Raw genomic sequence first — 12,206 nt, forward strand, 5'->3', positions numbered from 1 at the left:
AGCCTGGAGTGAGGTTTTCTTCTAGAAAGGGGGGAAAGGGCTTCAACGAGCGTTCCAGTGAAATGATGGTTGCTTCGTCCAGTCCAACTTCGAGGCCACTTTACCACTGCTAGTAAAGGTGGGTTTTGTGATATGACGGGTCATGACGACCACACCGGGGTGACTAGTGAGTCTCGACTATAGCACCTCACTGTGCTTTGGTGGATGGCACGCGGGCCCGGATGCTTTGATGTCCCGCATGTAGATAGATAGGCTAGTCATATAGGAGTGCTCAATATTGTGAACCGCGACCAAGGCGGAGAGGAAAATGAGAGAACTACGTAATTAATGCATGAGTTTAATTAGGGTAGTTTTGTAAAGTACGAGATACATTCCTCCAATCACAAAATGCCTTGGTTGATGAGATTTGATATTTGAGCCAGTACTGCACGCGATGTAGTCTAGTCACTTGTTGAAATCTCTAGAAAGGCAAATACTCCTTTCCGGTTTACAGGGATATACTAGCAAGTACTAGTACTACAATAGTGGGCTCAAATAGCAATTTTGTCTCATGCAAGAGCCTGGCTATATGTGTGCTCTAAGGCTCCGCACCATGCCCCACCCCTACACAAAGACCGTCACGCGAGCGTTCGCAACTGCCACGTTCGGGTTGCGCTTGGCTCTTTGCCTCTTCAAGAAGACGAACAATGATGTTACTACTACTTCTACAGTATCAAATCCACTGCTGCATGTCCGTCCACCGCGTGCGGGAGGGATAGCCACCACGCGCATGGGTGAGGGAGAAGACGTGTAGTAGTAAAATCAAGCTTCTCCTCGTTGTACGAGTTGACGTGACACAGCATAGCACTGGCCCCACATGGTTGCCTCTAAACTTGGCTGAAAGACCCGCAGTGTACAATACTCCATTTGTTGCAACCTCTAACATTTACCCCACCACAAATTAAAATATATATTCTTGTCTTGACCAGATGAGCGCGCAAACTAGAATCACTAGGATGACAGATAGGGCCAGAAGATAACTTTAATCAAAAAAAGCATGGAGCTGACCCCAACGATCTTAAGCTTACACGCATGGTACACGCTATCCTAGACTACTCTACACATGAAAATGCCACACGAGCGTCCGGGCTGCGCTTGGCTCTTCACCTCTTCGGGAAGTCGAACAATGATGGAGTACTACTGCAGTGGAGCAGTACTACAGTATGCTTCTGGCCATCTGACACCGATTGAACTGCTGCATGTCCACCGCGTGCGAGAGGGAGAGCATGTAGTGAATGAAAGCTTCTCCTAGTCCTGCCAGCCACCACGCTCCTGGGCGAGGGAGGGACGCAGCTTCATTGACTTACTACTCCTGCCTTTGCGTCTATGACAGGTGGGCCCAACAGGTGGGTGGCCCACTTGTCATGCAGCCAAAGGCAAGTGCGGTTAAGGCGAGAGGGCGTTGTAGTAATCAAACTTCTTGGTCTTGTATGAGTTGACGCGACACATCAAAGCACTGCACTCGATATATTTCAATAATTTTCATTTACCGATGCATTAGTTACTCCCTCCGTTCCTAATATAAGTCTTTTTAGACATTTCAAATGGACTACAACATACAGATGTATGTAGAATTTTAGAGTGTAGATTCACTCATTTTGCTTCATATGTAGTCACCTGTTGCAATCTCTAAAAAGACTTATATTTGGAAAAGGAGGAAGTACAACGCATGCATCCATGCATGCCGTGACTTTCCTTTTGATACTTGCATGAGTTGATTTGATGCACCTTGCCAAATTTTGACTATAAATTTAACTAACCAAATGTTCATGGACGTCACAAAAAATTACGGGGCTGTTTGGATTGTGACTATGTTTAAAGTGTCTTATGTTGCCACATTATTTTTACCACACTTGCCTAACCTTAGTTGCTCAAATTGTTAGACCCACTTTGGCTTGCCTAAGGGAATCTTGCCACACTTTTTGTGTCTATGACATGTGGGGTTCACTGCTAATAAAAAATTTCTTGTCTTAGGTGTGGCTAGAACCAAACACCCACCTAACTTGGTCAAATTTGCCTAAGGTCAGGTGTGGCAAAGTGTGGCAATATGTAGTTGGAAACCAAACAGACCCTACATCATTGAAAACTATGTTCAAATACGAATCAAACGACATAATTTTTGTTAACATGCACTAACATTTTGTCAGTTAAATCATTGGTCAAAATTTAGCACCAATTACAAAGGGGCCCAATAAATATTGTACTCTCACATTTTGTTTTCAGGATACTCCCACATACTGCATTCGTTCCCAAATATAAGTCTTTTTAGAGATTCTAACAAGTGACTACATACGGAGCAAAATGAACGAATCTGTACTTTAAAATACGTCTACATACATCCGTATGTTGTAGTCCATTTGAAATGTCTAAAAAGATTTATATTTAGGAACGGAGGGAGTAGAAAATATAAATAATAATGCATGTTGGGGCAGCCCACATTTCCGATAATTTTAGCCATGGGCTTGTTCACAATTTTTACGAGGGGGTGGTTGTTCATTTAATGGAGGGTCTTGTTCCAGACTTGAACAATACAAAGTGCAACCTGGCACACCGTAACACCACTTGGAATAAGCGGGTAGCTATCTCAAAAAACAATCAAAAACAACAACAAAACGGCGACCTGGCACATACACAATTTTAAACGATTGTTTTGATGGAGTGAAAAAGGAAAACTACCCCACTACGTATATATAGGTTGGAGCCTTCGTGCTTGCTTGCTAGGGTTGCTCTATTCACACACACTCATCCTCTCCAGATCTAAACAAGATAGCCGTGGTAACACTGTCTTTCTCCCTTCAAAAAGCACTATCTTTCTATCCTCACCGCCGATTACAGATCCGGACGTATCCCCCTCAGCCAGTGAAGGGGGGAGGGGCAGCGTTTAGGCCGTCGTTGACAGTGAGGGAGGAGACCCACTACCGGCCACACTATTATCTCTGGCCGAGCGCCGGCGCGGGAGGTCCTCCGATCCCTTCGTCCTTGCCCTAGTGTGGGAGGATCCGACCTCCCGCCGCCCACCTATCCACATGCCGATGACCTTCAGGTATATCTTCCTTTGAAACCGCCTTAGCTCTACTTCCCCAGCTCGCTACGTCACTGCATGTGCATCATTCTCTGCCTCTCAACCCCTCTCGATCGGATGGTCCAACGTCACCTATTTTTTTCTTCTATTGTTAGAGGTAAAGCTACTTCATGGAGTCGAATCTTCTACTTGGTTCAAACAAGAAATAAAGTGGGGGTGGGGAATTTAGTATGTACATCGGACTTGGTACAAACAGGAAGGACAGGGGGTGAAAGTAGTATAGACTGGTCATCCAACCGGTCTCTTGGTCGAAAAGGGAAATATCGAGGTAATGTTGTACACAGTGGTATGACCAGGACTAGATTTTCTATCCACACATAGGAGTAGGTGGCTAGAGTGAACAAAAATGGGACCAACCCAGATATGTTTCTTGGATGTTTGTTTCTCGGGGTAACAAACTCTGAATCGCCACTTTATGCCCCTGATTAGGTACATGGTGCTGGACTGCTGGTGCACCCACTGTCCCATGCCCTTATACCAAATATTTAGATGTTCTTAATCTAATGCCCCTGGTAAAATGAAGCCATGCCACTATTATAAGCCATGACAAGTTTAGCCAATGTTTTTGCCTGTAATTGTTTGAGACTCTGACTATTTCCATTGTAGCTTTTTGTGCAAACAGGTATATCCATTTCACCAGGTTGCTATTGTGACCTTTTGGTGCACTGCACAAAACACTTCTTAAAAGAAGTGACTTTTGTGTTGTTTAACTGGAATGTCATAATGGAACAGTTGATTCATTTCGGTGGAACTACACAAAGGGAGATATGTGTTCTAATCCTCATCATCCATATTGGCGCCATAACCTTCCTTTAGGTAAGAATAATTTAATGCATGTGTTCATCTCTATTTTGTGACTCCCATGAGAAAATAATGCTATTGTTTACTAGTACACTTGTACTCCCTCACTGACAAAACCAATTCAGATATAGAAGGCTAATCATGTACTTGGTTTCACCAACTGTTGAGGAGAAAGAGAAACAGAGCATGAAAAGGAAGAATAAGAAGAATAAACAGTGCCAAGGTGATCTTGCTGAAGCCAGAGGCCTCAATCGAGGCCATTCAAGGGCTCCGGCAACGTCTACCTTACATGTGATACGATCCTCCAGGGAGCCCTTCCACTTCTGTTGTCTCTCCTGCAAGGTCACTTAATTAATTAGGAGTACATAAGTACCACTAATTTATTGATGTGGAGTTAAACAAATCTTTAGTAGCACCTTATGCTGAACCATATACATGTGTATGTTTGTCTATGGAGGTGAATCATGTAGGAAGCAAGGAGGGAATACTATTAGTGTCATGACATAATAGTGCTATTGTTTTGCATGTCAATTGATTGCCATTGGTTTAATGAGGTAATGTTTTGCGTATTGTCCACCATGAATTTGATGCTACGGTTAGAGTAATATGATAATGTCTTTCTATCCTTTCTCACTAAGCTAATGAAGGTTTCACCTTGTTCCTACTTGTGCAAACAGGGATCATGTTGTGCCAATCATACATTTTAGTGGAACTACACAAGACAATACAATGAACTGTATCCCAGCCAGTGCTTTAACTCTGCTGGAAGTTCTTCATAATCTTTCGATATAATCTCACCACTGGTAAACAAGAGTGATTTCAAGTATACATTTGAAGTGCACAAAAATATACACTGTTGAGTGATTCCAGTGAGTGCTTTATCATCTCTTATGGGACTACATGAATAAGCTTTTTTCCTCATGTTTGTACCGGCCTAAGGCCTTCATCCATATTAGTTTGTTCTCATCTCTATTTGTATCGTGCTACTGTCATGATAAACTCCGTTATCTTTGCATGTTAAAGTTTTGCAACCTATGATACATGGAGTGTTGAGCTAATTAGCACTGATTAAATAAACAAATACCTCTCTTTAAGAAAGACTACTATGTTGCTAACTTTACCCATTAAGATAATGAGGGTGCTTCTATTTGTTAGTGTATGTTTCATCAACTAGTCCCACTATTACAGTAATCTCACTCTCTCAATATATGTGCCAACAGGGATGCTCGATTTTGGTGGAACTGCACAAAAACTTTGGGTGATTCATTGCCTCGACAGCTTCCTTCCTTTCCTGTCAGTCGCTAATCTGGGCTTGCATTCTTCCTTTGATGTCAGTCGCTTGGCTTATCTCGGCTTCTAGTCAAAGGAAATTGTAATTGATATGCTACCTCACACAGGTTGGTACTGGTCTTTATCCTGATTATTGTGCTTGTCATATGTATTGGTAATTTGGTATTGTGCTACTGTTTTCCGATTTCATAAAGGAGTAACTTGGAGCCTGAACTCGCAGGCAAATCATTACATTGGGTGATTTCAGTAGAACTGCACAAAAAGATCAGATGGACAGGTACTTATGCTGCTGCTATGTACTCCAGAGTTCACTCAGACAAGCATTAATGTTGACAAGAAGAAGTGCCTATATTCATTCGAGTATCAACGGCGTCAACCAGTTGTCAAACTCCAACTATTAGGAGAGTGGACGCCAAAAATATTGCTTGGCGCATAGCCCAGAAAAACGCAGTCCAGTCTTTGGTCCCAACTTGTGCCTTTTGGTTATCGGCACATATGGTAGCGAACTGTATGGCATGGAGTCTAAAGATTCCAGACAAGTTGGTTGACACGTATATTCATCTGGCACTTAATCAGTCTACAGGCCAACGATGCTCCATTCCAGTTGAACTGCACAAAAAATTTGGGTGGTTCATTCTCAACCGCCTCCTTTCTTGTCTTCAATGTAGAATTTCGGCGAGCTACAGGACCAAGATGAGCCAGTAAAGTAGTTGCATGAAAGTAGTGGCCAAGTTTCTCAAACCTGCCTCGGCACGAGGCCACTATTTGAGGATAAACCTACAAGCAAAGTTCAGATTGTCTGTGTTGCCTCTTATGTACTTGAAAGTTTACTCGTACAAGCATTAATTTTAGCAAGAAGTACCTCCAACTGAACACCATTTACCAGTCTTTACACTAGGTAATTAAAGTTCGTCCATGGATGATATTGGCTATGACCTCAATCATTTGGATGCATAAACATACTGAATATGTGTATATCTGAATCTTTTTGTGAATTATCTATGAATATTTTTGTGTGATCTATCAATCATTTGGATGCATAGACATGCTGAACTTGTGTATATATGAATCTTTTGAGTTGTTGATTGTGAATGTTGGCTATGAATAGAATGTGTCCTGTGAACCTGAGTTTGATACGAATGTTTACCTTTTCTGTTGTACTTGTGTGTGAACTTGTTAGTATGCGTACTGTGGGATTTGTGATGTGTGGGTGTCAACGGCACACCTTCTTCCAAAGAAGAACCGCACCTGCTTTGTTAGGGTAGCAACGGCGCATCAGCTCTTTTTAATCTTTTTGCTCTATCTTCCCCCCTCCCCCGCTCAACCCTTGTCGTAATGTTTTCGGCCTCAAAACAAACATAGTACTGCATTGTTTTTGGGGCTTGATGAAAAATCGAGTGCTGGTTTCTGTAGGTTGGCCCGCCCAGCAAATGGGCTGCTGGTCCACCACGGACTAGGAGGCTAAAAATACAAGTTGTATGGTGCAGAGGAAGTCAAAAAACGCCATCGAGAGCCATCCACTAAAGAAAAAAAATCGCTCCTAATGTGCTTCTTCAGTCGTGTCATTGGCCCCCTCTTTAATCCAGTTCGCTCGGGGATCTAGTTGGTATCATTTTTTTCCAGAGGGAGAACAAGTATCAGCTAGGCCTAGGTTTTGTTTTTTAACATGCATAGCCCACGACATATGGAGACAGTGGTTTCAACTTATTTTTTGAGGTCCATACCGGCCTATGGGCTTTTTCTTAAAGATCGGCAGCCCAATGTATTTTTCTTAAGAAAATGCAGATCTCTGTTCTATTTATCTATATATAAGAATAATAATGATGTCTCCAATTTATGTTTTCCCTTCTAACCACATTATATATATTTATATTATTACTATTATCGTATATTCTATAGAGACTTATATATACATTATAAAAACATCCCACATGTTATTAACTTACAAAAGTAAATGTTTAACAGAAGTTGGGAAGGAAAATCCTGGTTGTTTTTGACTCACAGGCAAGGAAAATCCTGGTGATTGCGTACAAAAGCTTGCGAAGATTTTAAGGAACAATGTAATAATAATGCGCTCATTTTTATTTTGAGCAATAACTCGCTAATTTGTTAATTTTATATATAAAAAATGTGTCGCTCCGGTTTATTTTTTGAAATTATTTGCTCCTTCTAACCTAACATTATATATAGAATAAGCCCAGCTAATTCGTGTATTTCAAGAAAGTGCAAAAGGGCTGGGATTTCTTAGAAAATATAAACGGGCCGCATTGACGCGAAATTATTTGTTCACCCAGCCCAGCAAATGGACAAAACATGGGTTAAATATATGCCACATTTTTGCAGGCTGACATGTGGGCCAATAGGTTGAAGCGTACGTAGGGCATTGTCAACTTGGTCAACAAATGATTATGACATCCACAGCCATTGGATTTATATCCAACGGCCGGCATGCACCTTCAATCTCTCGTCTTCTTCCTCTAGCGTCGTCGGGACTGCCTGGTCCGTCCTTCGGCGGCTAGCGGCTCTGCTTAGCACGCATCGCTGTGAAGCGCTACCCCACCACCGGCAAGCCTATCCCTCCATCCCTCCACACCTCCTGTTATTCTCCACCGACTGCAGCCCCACGCTGCACTAGAACCAGTTATAACCCTTCTCCTCATCTCAATATGTGACTCCACTGCCGCGTCTTCCCATCTCCGGGTCGTTCCCGTCCGAGGCCTCGCCGTCGTCCATTGCCTTGCTGCGCTCGGTACGGCATGGTCAACAAACAAGAGTCATCGGAAGAGGACTGTACATGGAGAGCCTGACGGCTGGAACCCACGAGGTCCATGGTCGCACGCAAGGAAAGTTCCTCCTTATTAAGCTGGAATAAAATGTTTCCTCCCCCTGACAACTGGGACCCACCGGTTGTATCTTTGCACGGAAGGAAGTGCCTCCTTATTATGTGAAAAAAATATTCCTCCCGTTGACAGCTGGGACCCCTCAGATTTGGTGGCTGACTTGTGGGCCTACTAAGTGGACATGTACGCAGGGCGTTGTCAACTTAATCAACAAATGATTCGAGCAGCTGGACCGTTGGATTTTAATCCAACAGCCGTGCTCCTTCTTCAACCTTTGTTCTTGCTCGTGTCTCCTGTGGGCGGCACCGCGGCAGTGCTGCCGCGCACCCGAACCAGTCAAGTTTCCCACTCCTCTCCATCTACGACTCCACTACAGCGTCTTCCCCATCTCCAGGTCGTTCTAGTTTGGGGCCTCGCCGTCGTCCACCGGCCTTGGTGCACTCGGCACGGTGTGGTCAACATGGTCAACAACAGAGAGTCATCGGAAGATGACTGTACGTGAGAGGCCGATAGTGGGGACGCATGCATGCAACTGCATCCTTTTTACCCTGAAAAATAATCCCCCTGACTGCTGGGACCCACCAACTACATCTTCGCGCAAGGAAGTGAATCCATATTATGGGAAAAAAGATTCGCCCCTGACTTCTGGGACCCACCAGCTACATCTTTGCATGCAAGGAAGTGCGTCCATATTACGAGCAAAAAAATGATTTGCCCCCCTGACTGCTGGGACCCACCAGCTACATCTTCGCACGCAAGGAAGTGCCTGATAGTCGGGACCCACCCGGTCGAAGCGTACGTAACGTTGTCATTCTAGTCGCGAACGTGTACGTACATACTGGTCGATTGGTCTGTCTGTAGGCTGGAGCGATGAACCGTGGCCGTGTAAGGAAGGGCACGTGTCGTAGTAGAGGCGCGCAGTAGCATGTATAAGTACGTACAGTGGCCAGGGTGCAAGAAAGTAAATACGGCCACGTACGTACATACGGGCGGGGTCTCGAACGCCTACTCGCGCATACGTACGGCCAGGGCTCGTGTGCATGGCTAGGTCGGAACGGAGAAACTGCACCGTCATCGTGTTCATGGGGAGGCAACGGAATGCGTCGTGTTCATCGGGAGGTAACGGAACGCGTGGTGTTCATCGGGAGCCAACCGGCTTGGACGGAACAGGCAATGGAAACGAGGTCTGGCGTACCGTAGAATGAAGTAAACGGCCTTGTGTTTGACCTGCCACGGTGGATACGGGATCCTGTTCATCGGGAGCGGTCTGGCATACCGCAAAACGGAGGAAACGGACCTCCTACGGTGGAAAGAGGGTCTTGTTCATCGGGAGGGGTGTGGCGTACCACAAAACGGAGGAAACGGACTTGTGTTGGAGCGCTACGGTTGAAACAGGGGTCATGTTCATCGGGAGGGGTGTGGCATACCGCAAAACAGGACTCCACGAGATACTGTTCATCTCCACCGTCGACCTCCTCCAGCCTCCACGGGCTACTGTTCATCCACCATCGACCTCCTCCAGCCTCCACCTATAACTGTTCATCCACGGGCTCCTGTTCATCCAGCCTCCACCGCACGCTCCTCCACCGGGTACTGTTCAACCAGCCCTCTCCACGAGGATCCTGTTCAACCACCCCTCCATGGGCTACTGTTCATCCATCCCTCCACCGGCTACTATTCAACGAGCCCTCCACCGGCTACTGTTCAACCAGCTCTTCATGGGGTCCGGTTCATCCAGTCCTCCACGGGGTCCTGTTCATCCACCGGCTTGATCGATCGGGGTACTGTTCATCCAGCTGCAACGGCCTCTACTACCACGGGGTCATGTTCATCCAACCCCCCACCGGGAACTGTTCATCCAAACCCCCTCAACAACGCTCACTGTTCATCCAGGGAAGGAGCCAGCAGTGTTCGATCGGCTTCAGCTAGCAGCAGTAGCGAAGGAATCACTCGGGTTCAATTAACAACAAGGTATCGATCGATCGCTTGGGTTCAGTGTAACGCGTAGCTTGCAGCGCAATCGCTCGGGTTTAGTTAGAGCCCAACGTCTCGCTCGGGTTTAGTTAGAGCGCAACGCCTCGCACACACGCGCGTACGTACGAGAGAAACGCACATCGCTCGGCCCCCAACCACCCATCGTAACCAGGAACTCCCCTGATATTTTCCTCGCCCTCGCTTCTACCACGGTTTTCTCCGTCATGGACGGCCCAAAGAATGTCATGCAGCTGCGTCTCCGGCCCACCTAGGATGAAAAGCCCATTTTCTGTCATGATTTTTTTCATAGAAGTAGGAGCCCACCACATCTACAATGATATCGGGTTTTGTCACAATTATCATCATAGAAGTGTCATAAGTATGACAGAAAAAATTCGTTCGGCCTAAAATGTCACGGATTTGTCTTTCTTTTGTAGTGCACGGGTTGGCTATCGGTCTGTCGAGTCTTTTTCTTGAAAACTCTCAGCTCATGTGGTGTATACATTCGACAGTTGGTGATGGTCGCTCCTCCTTTCGTTCCCGAGTGCATTACTCCAAAATGTCTAGCACACGGGAACGAAGGATAAGCGACCCCCACGACAACAGTCAGGATTTTTGGTCCTCACATATGTGATGGAGACTCTCACTCACTGATTCATCTCTGACATTTGCGACCGTCGGTGATGGTCGTTACTCCTCCTTCCCCTAGTGCATAACAAATGTCTAGCACCCGGAGAAGAAGGAGAAACGACCCCCACGACAACAGTCGGGCTTCTTCGTCCTCTCTCATATATGGTGGATACACTCCCTCACTGATTTTTCAACCTTCAGTGATGGAGCCTCGACAGACTTAAAGTCAACCCGAAATGTCGTTTAATTATTTTTCTAGAAAATCCAGGCCACTCGATATTTCCTACATATTCTAGCACAAGTCATGACAGAATTCACGAAAAAATCTGGCATGACCTTTGCTAAAAGAGGACATATCGAGCGCCTGAAATTTGTCGGAACGGAAACTAATCAACACTCCGGCAAAACATAGGCCAAATAATAAAATAAATTAGTATTCAAATTAGCATTCATTCAATAAGCAAAACTAAGTCATCTCTTTCGTCCATACATCATCGAATATTATCACTAATAGATCTCGAATAGTATCATAGATATAACATCACTAATACAGCTAAAACCATAGCGAACGACGGGTATCGGCACGGGTGGTGGACACCCAAAGAGAAGGAACCATCACAGGATCATAGCTCCAGTGAGATCCCTGAAGAACCTCCCAGGTATTGGAGAACCTTCCCTCCAACGCAACCATGTAGTGACAGACGTGCTCGTCCTCCTCGCTGACACGGTGACGTACCACCTCCGCGGGGTCCTCAAGACTCCGCACCGTCTCTGGCCCATGCAACCGCCACCAAAGAAGGTTCGGGTCAATGACGGGTTGGCTCCTCACCAAGTTGTGCCCCCAGAAGGTAGCACCTCCCAATACCAACCAGGCGGAGCCCAGTCCCGGACATGGCTCCTCACCAAGCCCAGGCCTCCTCCGCCGAGTCGACGACGAGTATGCGGGATAGGCATCATCGATGTCGATGCGAGAATAATTACTTTAACTAAAAAATAACAACAAATGTGACACCTAAAACACCTAAATTCTATTAACTACACCTAACTAAAAACCTGCATTTTGAACATGATTCGATCATAACTAGGGTTCATACTACATTATTCTAAGATTAAACACCTAAAATACCTAAATTAAATTAACAACATGGGGTGGTTGCTCTCACCTCGATCGAGGTCGGAGGGGGTCGGTGACGGGGACGACTGCGGGGATGATGCAGGGGCTCCTTGATTTCTGCAAAAACAAAGTATAAACAAAAACATTATTATCGTCATCTTAGGACTTAGTGAAACTCCATAAGCTACATTTAATCATTCTATTCAAATTTACTTATAATTTCCTATTCTTTTCAAATTTACTTATTCAAATTTTCTAAAAACTTCCTATTCTATTCAAAAGACGTACATTTACTTATTCTTTTCAAATTACTTATTCAAATTTTCTAAAAATAAAATATACTAAAAACCTACATTTACTAAAAACAAAAACCTACATTTAACAAAAACTAAAACCTATTTACAGAAAGGAGAAGGAGGAGGTGGGAGGAGGCCAG

Source organism: Triticum dicoccoides, chromosome 5B (assembly GCF_002162155.2).
Source record: "Triticum dicoccoides isolate Atlit2015 ecotype Zavitan chromosome 5B, WEW_v2.0, whole genome shotgun sequence".
Classification (NCBI taxonomy): Eukaryota; Viridiplantae; Streptophyta; class Magnoliopsida; order Poales; family Poaceae; genus Triticum; species Triticum dicoccoides.